The sequence below is a fragment of the Amblyraja radiata genome, chromosome 2 (assembly GCF_010909765.2).
Source record: "Amblyraja radiata isolate CabotCenter1 chromosome 2, sAmbRad1.1.pri, whole genome shotgun sequence".
Taxonomy (NCBI): Eukaryota; Metazoa; Chordata; class Chondrichthyes; order Rajiformes; family Rajidae; genus Amblyraja; species Amblyraja radiata.
In genome coordinates, this window is record NC_045957.1 from 31634840 (window position 1) to 31648815 (window position 13976).

General features: G+C 37.8%; 1 protein-coding gene across 2 annotated transcripts in view; it reads right to left on the reverse strand.

Annotated features, from left to right (window-relative positions):
• The window catches only part of lmbr1 (limb development membrane protein 1), a 174432-nt gene that overhangs the window by 108560 nt on the left and 51896 nt on the right, over window positions 1–13976 (reverse strand). The gene's annotated exons all lie outside the window — the stretch shown is intronic.

The following is a 13976-nucleotide window of genomic DNA, read 5'->3' on the forward strand; positions in this document are numbered from 1 at the left end:
ACAAAATAATTAAATATTTTTTACTTCACTGGTATGATAAAATATTACAAAATATAAATCTGTTATTTTGCATAGCAAAAAAAACTGGTGAGAGGAACAAGCTGTCACCAACTGGTCCGAAATAAAAATCATGATCTGTTAAATGGTACACCACCAATGACCTGTGATGGTCTGCTTATGTACCAATCAAAGGAAAACACAAACTACTAAAATTAACATTGGTTAGATTTAACATTCAAGTTGTAATTTAATGCAAATCACAACTGCAATAAATACATTTTCTTCCTGACTACTTAAAACCTATTGCTTCGAGCTCCAATGAAACAAAATGGTAATTGGCAGTGTTCAGTCAGGCAATCCACATAAAAGCTAATAGAGACATTATACTTCAACGTACATCTTAATTATCTGAAAGCCAGCAAGAGTGATAGAATTTTGTAAAATTGATCAACTGAAAATTTCACTTATAATTAAGGTAAAAACATCATTTCAATATCCCATACTTTCTTGTAATTTAATACATTATTTGCATACACTTATTGAGAAACCAAGCTTCAGGACAAAAAGATTTAAAGTGCAAATCAAAGTTAAAATCATCCAAAAAGCCAGAGAATATAGAAGGGGAGGGGGGAGATTTAGCGATATTTTAAATACTGAGGGGGGGAAAGGGATAATAAGCAGACTACAAATGTACTTCAACAGTGAGATGTAAGAAGAAAAAAAGTATTTTGTTCCTAAGGGCTTTCTCTTCCAACTCCCACAATAAGTCACACTGACTAAATAGTTCAACAACAAAATTCACAATTGTGAAAATATCAATCTCCTTTCCTATTGAAAGGCACAGATATCCTACCTATACAATAAAATGAAATATTAATTTAACAATGAGACACAAATCGCTGCAAGCTGTCAGTATGTTTGTTTTAAATACGACAAACTTATGTTATGATTTTTAAGGTTGCTTGCAATCTCAGCCATTTATTAAACACCTCCATTTTACCACATAACCTCTGCAATCATTTCATTTGGTAAAAAGTGAATCACCTACAAATTCACCTCCGGCTCGTGCAAGACCTTGGAAATACATGACTAACTCTTGACCAGAGGTGTAAAAATCCGAAAACTCTCCAATGTGCGAGCTACGCTGTAGGAAACGATAAAAACACAAAGACTAAAGTGGTTCAAGGCAGCAGTTCGTCACCTTCTCCGGGACTATTCGGGAATAAGTATTCAATGCTATCCTTGTCAGCGACATCCAGATCCTCAGAAATGAATGAAAGGAAAATTAACATTTAAATTGCTTTAGCATACAACATCAAAAGAGACCTGAATAATATCAACTCGGACATATGATACTCCATTTATCAGTCCAACTACTCCAATCAATACTCCTGTTAGGGAAAATTCTTCATTTGTACTGAGCCATGTCACCAACCTGCACACCAGAGTTTGGTAGTTATGAAATATACAGAAAGTTACAAACACCAGAAACCAAAAATATTACTCACTTTGACAATGTAATCATAATCAATATTTCTATAAGAATTTACCTGTACTATAAAATATGAAATCTTTAACTGCCTTTAAAATTGATATGCCTAGCAAATACATCTAATATTATCTAAACAATGTTTTAAATCTCTATGGTATCTTGTTGCTAATACCATAGCATCCCAAACATTTTAAACAGATGTCTCCGAAGAAGAAATGCAAAATTGTCAATCCAAATGCCCAGCAAAGAGACTGATTCAGACAGCATTCGCAGAGATTATCCAAATTTGGACTACTCCAAATATGATGATCTACAGGACATTCTTAATGGGAAAGTAGTGGGCAGAAAGGCATATCATGCATGGTTTGAAGAGCAAAAACCTGTAGTTTACAATGCCAACATTGAAAAGTTGAGGAAAAACAAGGTGTACAGAGTTGCTTATTGGTTACAATCCGAGGAGTATGATGACGCTACTGATTATGATATGCCAATGTGCCATGCTATGAACTGATCTTCTCCATAAAGACTTGGTCTATTACTAGAAATTGTAAGTTATTTACCTATCTGTTACGGACGTAGCATATAGTACAATAATATTAAAGTTCTGATCTTGAGAATATCACCTTTTTGAATTTTCAAGGCAGTCTGGGTGTTTATTACTATTTCCGTCACAACGGTCAATTTTGTAATTAGCTACAATTAGATAACTAACTAATTATATGCTTTAATTTCAGGTCATCCAAGTAAGATGTTTCATATGAAAATGGCCATAACTTTTTTTAATAATGAAGATATGAAAGTGAATTAGGTATCAAATTAAACTTCTTTTTATGCTTTATCCAATGGGATAAATTGCAGACTTGATTTTTAAAATCTCAAAATGTTGTAACATCGCTACTATTAGCCTCCTATTATAATTAATTGTGCAAATTGACAAATAATTTTGAAGAATTAACATCTCTAACTTACGTGATGCCCATTTTGACGCAGTTCTAAAAATATTGCCATGTATTAACAAGATAGTGTACTTAAAAGTGTGTACACCCTTGATCACCAATCTTTACATTCACACATAAAATCAGTAACGCCATCTGGTTTTACTCAAGGGTTCAGACACCAGATGATGAGCAGGAAATAAATAGAGTTAAGGGTTCTATTTCAAACTAACAAAATGTATTCTTCCTTTTCAATAACATTTAACATGCTGGTACATCCCAGTATATACTACCTTAAAAGATTCAAATGTGGTGATGCAGGAGGAGTTGAAACACTAAAGGTGGATAAATCCCTGGAGCTTGACCAGGTGCATTCCAAGAGGTTACAGGGAGCGGGGGGGGGGGGGGGGGGGGGTTGCTTGGGACCTGGCAGACACATTTGTAGCTTTGTTAACCACCGCTTGCCCATGTTGTACCTTTACTTAGGTGCAGGAGGGATAAGACAGGGAACTGCAGGCCAGTGCCATTTGAAAAGGTACATGCTTTCAAGTTTTTGTACATTCTGCCCAACGGGAGAGGGTGGAAGAGAGAATGACGGGGTGTGAGGACTCCTTGATCATGTTGGCTGCTTTTCCATGGCAGCAAAGTACATGTGGAATCAATGGAGGCAAGGACGTGGTGAGGAGGTGCTCATTAGCAGATAGAGTCAGGTGGAGGAGGGAATGACGAAGGTGGCGAATGAGGCTGGGATGAGATGCACAGGTCAGAGTCATTGAGCTATGCAGCATGGAAAACAAGGTGAATCTCTGTCTCACCTGGAAGGTCTGCTTGGGTGTCTGGATGGAGGGGAGGGAGGTAGTGCAGGGATTGAGTTATGCCTCCTCCCTTTGGTCATCTAATGTTCATCGATTGAGGCACTGAGTATGACAGACATACTATGGCTGTATAAAACTTGGGTTAGAGATTACCGATCCTCCTATTCACCAACTTCATTTTGTTATTGCTCCACATGCCAATGGAACTTCATTCAATCGATCAATGATGTTGGGAAAAAATCCTTCAAGTTCTTCAGAAAATCTTTCAGCAGAAATGACATCCTCCTCCTCCTCTCATAAGGATAAAGGATGACATGCTTCCACTACGATTTTTTTGGTTTCTAATGTGACCAGGAAAGCCAAAGTGGGAACCTCAAACATTTCCTCAGGTGAAGGAGGTGGTCGCAGAATCGGAGTTGTACAACATGGAAGCAGGCCCTTTGAGGCAGCTCATCCATGCTGACCAATGTGACCACCCGTGCTAGTCTAATTTGCCTGTGGTTGGCCCATATCCCTCTATATCTTTCCAAAAAGCAAAATCATTTCCTATGGCAAATATATTTCTACACATTAACAGATGCCACATGTGATACAGTGCCTTCCATAATGTTTGGGACAAAGACCCACTTATTTATTTGCCTCTGTACCCCACAATTTTAGATATGTAATAGGAAAAAAAATCACATGTGGTTAAAGTGCACATTGTCAGATTTTATTAAAGGCCATTTTTACACATTTTGGTTTCACCATGTAGAAATTACAGCTGTGTTTATACATCATCCCACCATTTCAAGGCACCGTAATATTTGGGACACAAGGCTTCACAGGTGTTAGTAATTGCTCAGGGGTGTTAAAATGCCTCCTCAATGCAGATATAAGAGAGCTCTCAGCACCTAGTCTTTGCTCCAGTCTTTCTATTACTTTTGGAAATGTTTATTGCTGTTTATCAACATCAGGACCAAAGTTGTGCCAATGAAAGTCAAAGAAGCCATTATGAGACTGAGAAACAAGAATAAAACTGTTAGCGACATCAGCCAAACTTTAAGCTTACCAAAACCAACTGTTTGGAACATCATTAAAAAGGAAGAGAGCACTGGTGAGCTTACTAATCGCAAAGAGACTGGCAGGTCAAGGAAGACCTCCACAGCTGATGACAGAAGAATTATCTCTATAATAAAGAAAAATCCCCAAACTGACAGAGGAGAAACACTCTTCAGGAGTGGATTTGTCAATGACTACTGTCCACTGAAGACTTCATGAACAGAAATAGAGGCTACACTGAAATATGCAAACCACTGGTTAGCTGCAAAAATAGGATGGCCCGGTTACAGTTTGCCAGGAAGTACTTAAAAGAACTACCACAGTTCTGGAAAAAAGTCTTGTGGACAGATGAGATGAAGATTAACATATCAGAGTGATGGCAAGAGCAAAGTATGGAGAGAAGGAACTGCCCAAGATCCAAAGCATACCACCTCATCTGCGAAACAGTGGTGGGGTTGTTATGGCCTGGCCATGTATGGCTGCTGGAGGTACTGGCTCACTTATTTTCATTGATGACACAACTGCTGATGGTAATAGCATAATGATAATAGCATAATGAATTCTGAAGTGTATAGACACATCCTATGTGCTCAAGTTCAAACAAATGCCTCAAAACAGTGTCTTGCTGTAGAATGAACTGCTGGCGAATGATCCCAAACGTACTGCTAAAGAAAGGAGTTTGTCAAAGCTAAAAATGATCAATTCTTGAGTGACCCGATCTGAACCCAATTGAGCATACCTTTTGTATGCCGAAGAGAAAACTGAAGGGGACTAGCCCCCAAAACAAGCATAAGCTAAAGATGGCTGTAATACAGGCCTGGCAGAGCATCACCAGAGAAGACACCCAGCAACTGGTGATGTCCATGAATCGCAGACTTCAAGCAGTCATTGCATGCAAAGGATATGCAACAAAATACCAAACACAACTACTTTCATTTACATGATATTGCTGTGTTCCAAACATTATGGAACCCTGAAATGGGGGGACTATGTAAAACACTGCTGTAATTTCTACATGGTGAAACCAAAATGTATAAAAAATATCTTAGCTATCTGACATGTGTTTTTTTTTCTATGACAAATCTCAAATTGTGGAGTACGGAAGCAAATAAGCAAATGATGCGTCTTGGTCCCAAACATTATGGAGGGCACTGTAACTTCTAGCATTGCTGGCACCTGAACAGGTCTCCATCCATCACTCACCATTTTCTCTGCAACTTTTCATACACTTGTTTTCCACTTTTCCAGCTCTGATCAAAGGTCAGATATTAACTCTTAAATATTAACTCTGTTCCTCTGTACAGATGCTGTTTGACCTGCTAAATAGTTCCAAGATTCGCGGTATACTTCAGATTTGTAGCAGCAATGGCAGCTTTCAGATTTCGGTTGTTTAATGGGTTGTTTAATTCTGCTCTCACCACTCCCTATGCAGCCCACAAGCTTGCACATGCACACTTGGCAATGACAGCATGTAGGGCCAAAACACGGAGGCAGATAAGCAAGAAAAAGGTCATGCTCACCACAGTCACTGCTGCGGATGTTAAGTGTAAGGCTGACTGGGTTGTTTGAGAGGCAATACATTCCTGCCACTGTTCATGTGGAATCCAATGCATGACCTTCCGCCTCCCAATACCATCCTAAATGCTTCTTCTCCACTTGTAACAGCTCAAAATTCCCAGGAATCGGAAGGCGATGTTGCACAATTTCAAGCACATTTAACTTTTTTTTGGCCAGCGGGTAACTTCCTCCAACAAAGCGCAATAAAGTGACTACTTTGGGAATCTGTTGTGCAGGAGATCGTTTAAATCACAATTTGCAGCTTTTAACCAAAATGTCAATTTTTCATCTTTGGATACAGCTTGACATTTAACAAGGTCTTCCACTCAGCAAGAGCAGTAGCAATAAAATCAGCAGCTTGCCCTGTAGAGAACAGACTGTGAAGACCTCTTTCCATCGTTTAAAAGTAATGTTTGGGCTGGAAACGGATGATGTCATACAAAAAACTCAGCAATTTATAATGTATATTTGGTTATCTATGATAAAAAAAAGTAATTGCATAATTTATCCTCAAATGTTAGCAAAGACAAAGAACAATATTTGCAACAAAATAGTTGCATGGCTCCTTAATACCACAAGATTAACTCAGTGTTTATTTTCATTGGAAACATTTCACAATTATCAATGTGATTCATATCAAGTACCCCATGCCTACAATTAGCACACTAAAGATTGACTTGGTAATGACAGCAAAGGTCTGTAACGAAGAATTGAAAAAATTCTTATCCCTCATTCAGTTGTCCATCATAAAATATATTGCTGAATGCAATGTGGTGATCTTGCATTTTCCTACACCAACATCTTAAAGTGCAAATGTTAAAATTGATCCATCCATTACAGGTGATGGACAATGCAGGGGATCGACGTTGCCAAACAACCCATTCCGGCTAAATTGCTTAATATCCAAGGAAATAAATTCTACTCTCATTCGTATGGATTCCAGAGCCACCTACAAAACTGAAGGCTCTGGTCTCAAACCAATATAGCATCCATTCCCATTTCCAAGTAATACAAACTTTCCAAAAAAACAACAGAATAAGCATGCATATCCTATGGTCATTTGCATCCATTGTTACGCAAGTCCGATTTATACTTTTGCAAGTTTCCTTCAAGTTTTAATTCCTAAACTAAATTTATTATGCACTGCCTGTAAACGCCATCACCTCACACTTCATAAAATGCATGTCAGCAGGAATATGTTTTCTGTGCCACCCCCATGCATTCTACAATACCATTACAAAATTAAAAGCTGTTTACAATACCAATTATAATACATCATTAGCCAATTCCAATACTGGAATTCTGCATGACATAGGTTTGCAGAAAGGGATGGGTAGTGCAACTTGTCTTTATGTGGTAGTTTTCACATTGTCAATTAATGCCACAGGTGATTACTTTTGAGTGGACAATTTTGTGAACACCAGCCCATCAGTATCCAGCAACACACAAGAGAAAATTCACAACACCATAAGATAAACAAGTTGTTTATTTTTGCACGCCATGAAAACACAAGTAACTGCACATTTTTGTGAACGTGCGCTCTCTTACATGTGCACCAAAGCAGCAGAACATGAAACATTTTCAGGACTGTTCTAAAACATGATATTTTTCCTAGCTTTCTCCCCCCCCCCCCCCCATAATCTGTCTGAAGTATCCCCATCCAAAACATCATCCATCGATGTGCTCCAGAGATGCTGCCTGACCTGCTGAGTTACTCCAGCATTTTGTATCTTTCCTTGGTACGCTATCTGCATCTGCAATTTCTTGTTTCTTCAGATTAGCTTAGTGCCCTCAAGTTTCAAAGTGACTTAAACGATTAATTTTTGTACTCAACAATTGATGACACTTTTGGACTTATCAATGAATAAATGTGACATTCCAGCACACATAAAAATGCATTTGATAAAGCAACTTTCAAACTAATTACCTATGGCAGGGAATATGTTAAAAGAAAGCGATCCATTCATTTAACCCACAGTACAAGAAGGATTCATTTGCTATTAGTCCTAAATAGGCGAGGGCAACTTGCTTTCACTCTTGTTCAGGAGATGGCTGAAAGGTCTGTGGATCAATAAAATCGACTACGCAGGCCAGGTGGCACGTGAGAGGAGGAGGATGGTATTTTGTGTGGTGTTGCTGTGCTCCCTCCACTACTTTACTTGGCTTTCACAAACGCCTGAAGAAGACGTCAGGTGTTCTGTCCTTTCCTGATTTTGTGCAATCCCCAACATTCCAGAAAAACAATCCTTTTGTTCAACCTCTCTTTATGGCGAATACCCTCCAATCCAGCTAGCATGCTAGTGAACCTCTTCTGCGCCATCTCCAAAGCCCCCCACATCCATACCACAATGAGGCGACCAGAACCACAGACAATAAACCAAAAATATTTACAATGCTGCAGCAAGACTTGAAGTTTTATACTCAATATGTTAACCGTTGAAGGAAAGTATGTTATACACCACCGTTACCCAATCCACTTATGGAGCCACAGAGTATGAAAACATGCCCAACTCGCCCTTGCCGACCAAGATGCCTAATCTACACGTCCCAATTTCCTACATTAGGCACGATTTACTCTAAACCTTTCTCATCCATAAACCTCTCCAAGTGCCTTGTCAATGTTGTTATAATTCCAAGATTGCAACATCTCATGCTTTTCCAAATTAAACTTCATGTGTTATTCATCGTCCTGCTAACACAACTGATAAAGACCACGCTGCAATACTTGCTCACCATTTTCACTGTTCATAATATTACCATCTTTATTGTCAAATGCAAATGCACAATCATGTCAATGTATTCTCATCCAAATCATTGATATACATGACAAATGTGGCCACTTTAAGTGAGCTATGGAATTGAATTTGAAGATCCGTTTGTATGTCCATGGCAGTCAGAGTTTTGCCATTTACTCTGTTCTTTCCTCTTGCATTTGACCTCACAAAGCACAGCATCTCACACTTGCCCTGATTAAACTACACCTGCCATTTATTTGCCCATATTTCCAACTGGGTGTTCAAATACCAGTGAGTCTTTTGACAACCCTCTTCACTATCTACAATTCCACCAATGTTTGTGTTGGCTGCATACTTGCTACTCAGCTCACCTACATTTTTGTTTGCTCATCCTTTCCCAAGATAACTGCACCCCCCTGAATTGTAGGAGATGCAACACCTGTCCCAGCACTTCCCCTCTCACTTCCCTCCTGGGACCCTAAGCAGGACAGAGGTGCACCTCTTCCAACCTCAGTACATTCAGTGCTCCCAATGAGACACCCATTACATCGGTGAGACCAAACATGGAGAATGCGGCCCTTTAGGTCGAACACTTGCATTCTGTCCGCCAAGTAATGCTGCGGCATCCAGTTGTTAATCAGTTTAACTCTCCTATACTGATTTTTCTGTTCTTGGCCTCCTCCATTATCAGAGTCACCCTGATCCTTTTCCCGTTGTATCTCTCATCCCAGAGTCCCCCATTTCTCTTTCACATTTGTCTTTTACACTTGTTTTGATGCTTTTAAAGACAAGCATCAAACCCACAGCTTCGCAACTTTCAAGCAAAGCAGACCAAAACAAAGCCATCAATGATCTTGAATAAATCCTAATATCCCTAACATGAAGAAACATTTCATGACTAATGGGACTAATCTTCCACTGTTGCCCCAAACCAATATTTTCTCTTCAATTGTAGCCCCAGCAATGACCTACAATCATTAAAGAGAACAAAGTAACCAATTGATATGACTGGGTCATGCTGGGCAAGTGAATATGCAGGCAAGGATATGAAGACATTGCTAAGTTACACAGAGTGCAAATCACTGCAGTCACAAGTTCCAGGGAGCAAACTACACAAGAATTGTCCACTATCTCTGAAAAATCTTAATTTTCTCCTTTTGCAGAAAATTCCAATGATCATTCACCATCCACCAACAAAATGTCTGTCGGTAACAAGGCAAAAAGAGTGATCTTGTAGAAACACCAAACAAAATATGCTTCCAATTTTACATCGTTACGTGTCTACTCGTTTAATGTCTTTTGATGTAACCATTCTCTCTGTACAAGAAACTCCTCTTTCGAGAAACAATTCTAATTAGTGCAAATCAAAACAACTTCCACTTGAAGGGAAAACAAAGATTAGTATTTCAGCCCTACACATGCAATTTCCAGTTCTTTCCAATAACTGGAAGGAAGTTATGCCTGATCATTAAATCTATGCTATTTGGGAATGGCATTCGATGTTCCTGCACAATCAACTAACAAATGTTGATGATCAATCTTGATGACCTGTATTCAAGTTGAGGATCTTCTGGGCGGATGATGGACTGGGTGGCTTCTTTTATGCTATAACTATTGTTTAATTATTCTATAATCACTGCTGCAACCTCCCCTCACATAATCAGAGATATTCCCTTTGTTCTGTCAATTCCTTCCAATTTCTTTCAATTTAAAAACAATTGAAACTCTCCGTTTCTCCTTTCTGACATAGTGTCTTTAACCAAAAACATCAGCAGTTTCTCTTTTCAGAAATGGCACCTTGCCTGTTGGGTGCTTAAATTATGTTTGATATTTCAGATTTTCAGCATCTTTTTAAAAAAAATGTTCATTCAAACAACTTCAATTGACACAACACAAACCTTTCCATGACCATGATTGTAATCATGTTTTGCCTTTCTGCTGACTGGTTAACATTTCATTGTACCTCGGTACAACGTTACGATAAACTGAACTGAACTCTCCTTTCCTCTCACTTAAAAGTTACACAAAACAATAATTCAGAATCACCTACCAAGCACCGTTCCATAAGCACAAGTAACACTTCTGCAGCACCTGATTTCTCGATTAATTTTAACGTTGAGCTGCAATCATAACATAATTAATGTTATTGGCAGTGGCAGAGAGCTTTATATTAATTAGGTCTATTTTAGGATGCTGACAACCCAGCCAATTTTCTGCAATCTAGAAGAATTTGTGCACAGCAAGATATGCTTTTGCAGAGAGCTGTTGTGGTGACTTCAGGCCTGTACTCCATGCACCACAACAAATCAATTTACATGACATTTTAACAAAGTCAAATATCCCAAGGCACTTCAGATACATTAAACAAATAAAAAAAGATGCTGGGCAGATGATCTAATGTATATATGCGAGAAAATGGGTTTCAAGAGCATCTCAAGTGCAAAGCAGCGGCAAGGTTTAGGGAGGGAATTTCAGTGTTTGTGATCGTGACAGCTAAAGACAAGCTGTCATTGATGGAGCAATCAAGTGGCCAGTATTAGACTGGCACAGCTATCTCAGGAGGATTGCAGAACAATAGATCACCAAATTAGTAGAGGGAACACCATGGGGAGATTTGAAAATAAGTATGAGAATTTTCAGATCATGGCATGGCTTAATTGGAAGTCAAACTAAATCAACAAACACAAATGATGGGACTAAAACAGTGCAAATTAAGACACGAAGAGTAGCATTTTAGTGACCTTAAGTTTATTGAAGGGTGACAAAGGAAAAGGAGAAGATTTTCTTTGTGGCCAACAACCAGGGTTATTAAAATAAATGACTAAAAGACTATCGGCAACAAACTATCAATAATCATGTAATCCTCCATTAATCTCTACCATTTATTCAGTAGTCTGGTAAAGAATTGTCAACTTCAACATGCTTACCAAATTTCCAAAAGATCCATAAAAGATGAAACTATTAAAATTGCTTTAACGTCCATGATCTGGAACATTACCACCTTTGCTTCGCCAATTAATTAATGCCCTTGAAGGGCTATTGAGCCAAAGTATAAACAATTCCAGTTATCAGAAATTGTACTTCCTCATCAATCAAATAAAAACATGCTCATAATGACTTAACTATATTTACTTCAACATCACATTTAAATAGGATGAAAACGGATTATTGGCCAACAGATTAAAACAACAAAGTTATATTTCCCATAAAATCCTTTGAAATTAATTCAAAATTTTCTTAAATTTAAAGAGCATCATCTTTACTTGAAATAACATTTTCTTTTTTTCCACCAACTTCTCAATATGGTTAGTCTCACTGCCCAAATGAACAGCAAAAATATGCAAGTGCTATTAACACAAAACAGTGCTTCCGTAATCAGTCTTTAACAACAATTTATGGATCATCAATGGGGAGAAAACAAGTTTAAAAAAAAATGAAAGAATGCAATGAAAGAAAGTGACTAAGCAGACTTGTACTTCCTACTGATTTTGAAGTCTCTTTAATATGGGTCTGATACAAATTAACTTCAATGAGCACTACAAAAAAAGTCATCTGGTCGTAAAATACAGTACATGGTCAGTTTTATGTAAGTTTGCCAAAAGGGATGCAAACCAGGACAATCTCAAACTGCGACGCAGGATTGAAGTGTATTAAAAATCTTTTTTCTCATCCATTGTGCTGTCTTTTTGCTCAAGTTTATAGACATGTTGAGCACTAATATTGGCCTCCACTTCCATCTGGTGGATCTAATTAATTAGGCAAGGAAATCACTGCAAATTTCATACTGCTCTCTTTATTGATAGACTTTTTTTTTATTTTTTTTTAAACATTTCACTTTGACTTAAACTCACAGCTGCTACATGAGAGTTCAGCGTTTTATAATGTCTGGATAATTGGTATAATGGTTTAGGATGCTGATGTCATTTGACTGTTGATAAACATGTGGATAGCATCAACCTCAGACTATATTCACAGATTTATGCAAACAAAATGTCACAACACAGACACTTATTTCGGTGGATTAAAAAGTCTGCCTTTGACCCAAGTTGATAGCATGACAGTTAATAGTTAAAGAAATCTGAACTCAACCATTCAATAAATGGTCTATATTAAATTATTCAATTTAGCAGAGTAAGCCAAAGAAACAGATATTGAATTTATTAAACCATGCTTTCCTTTTATTTTGCAATTAATTTAAAAATTATTTGCTCAACTTTACTTCATTTATCAACATGGAGAAGCGTTTTCGCTGTATACAGGACAACTCAACACACCTCAGTTCATTTATAACCCCATCTGCCAAAATACAACCAAATATCTGGTTTGTGCAACTTTAACATTTGGACAGCCTATGCAGACAAGGAGAATCCAATTCACACAGCAGGTCCAGGAGACATTTTAAATTCTAAGATAAAGTCACATTCAGCTTGTACAATATTTATGCTTGCATGGTCAACTCAAACTGTGGAAATGAAGGAAGAAAGCAGCAGACCCGAACCAGCCACATCCATGTTAGAAGGTAATAAGACTTACAAGCAAAGTTAAACATAGCCTCGCAGTCTTTCCAAACAAGAAAATAAACTCAATCCATTTAACATTAAATGAACAGGTTATTGTGCAATAGAACCAAGAAAAGTTTAGTCCAGTTGAATAATAAACTGTGACTGCATCAAATTCTCACAAATTATAACACTTAAATATTTGCTAATCATCGATCTTTGGTTGGAATAGTGTGTTGATTTCTGGTTACTACCTTTTCAAAAATTTGGTCAGGGCCTAGAGTGGGTTAAGAAGAGCCTTACAAAAATACCAAAATACCTAATTATGCACAAAGTACCAAGAATTTGACATTTCTTCCCCGTTTTCCACAAAGCAGAGAAAGTTAAGGAGAACTTCAATACAAAAGTTCAAATAAGAGAGTTAAAAGAGAGAGCTAACATAGAATCCATTGGCAGGTGGCTTGGTAACCAGAGAGCAGAGTTATTAAAATCTTTTGCTGCACACCATCGTAGGCAAGAAAATGTTATCAGAGTTACAATGACCCGATAGGTCTCTGATCTGACAAGTGAATCGGGGAACAAAAATACACTTGCATTTATAAAGCAAATGATTGCATCTTTCATAGTGCCCTCCATAATGTTTGGGACAAAGAGCCGTCATTTATTTATTTACCTCTGTACTCCACAATTTGAGATTTGTAATAGAAAAAAAATCACATGTGGTTAGAGTGCACATTGTCAATTTTAATAAAGGGTATTTTTTATATATTTTCGTTTCACCATGTAGAAATTACAGTATTGTTTACACATAGTCTCCCCATCCCCCCTTCACTGTGATCATGGCTGATCATACACAATCAGTACCCCATTCCTGCCTTCTCCCCATATCTCCTGACTCTGCT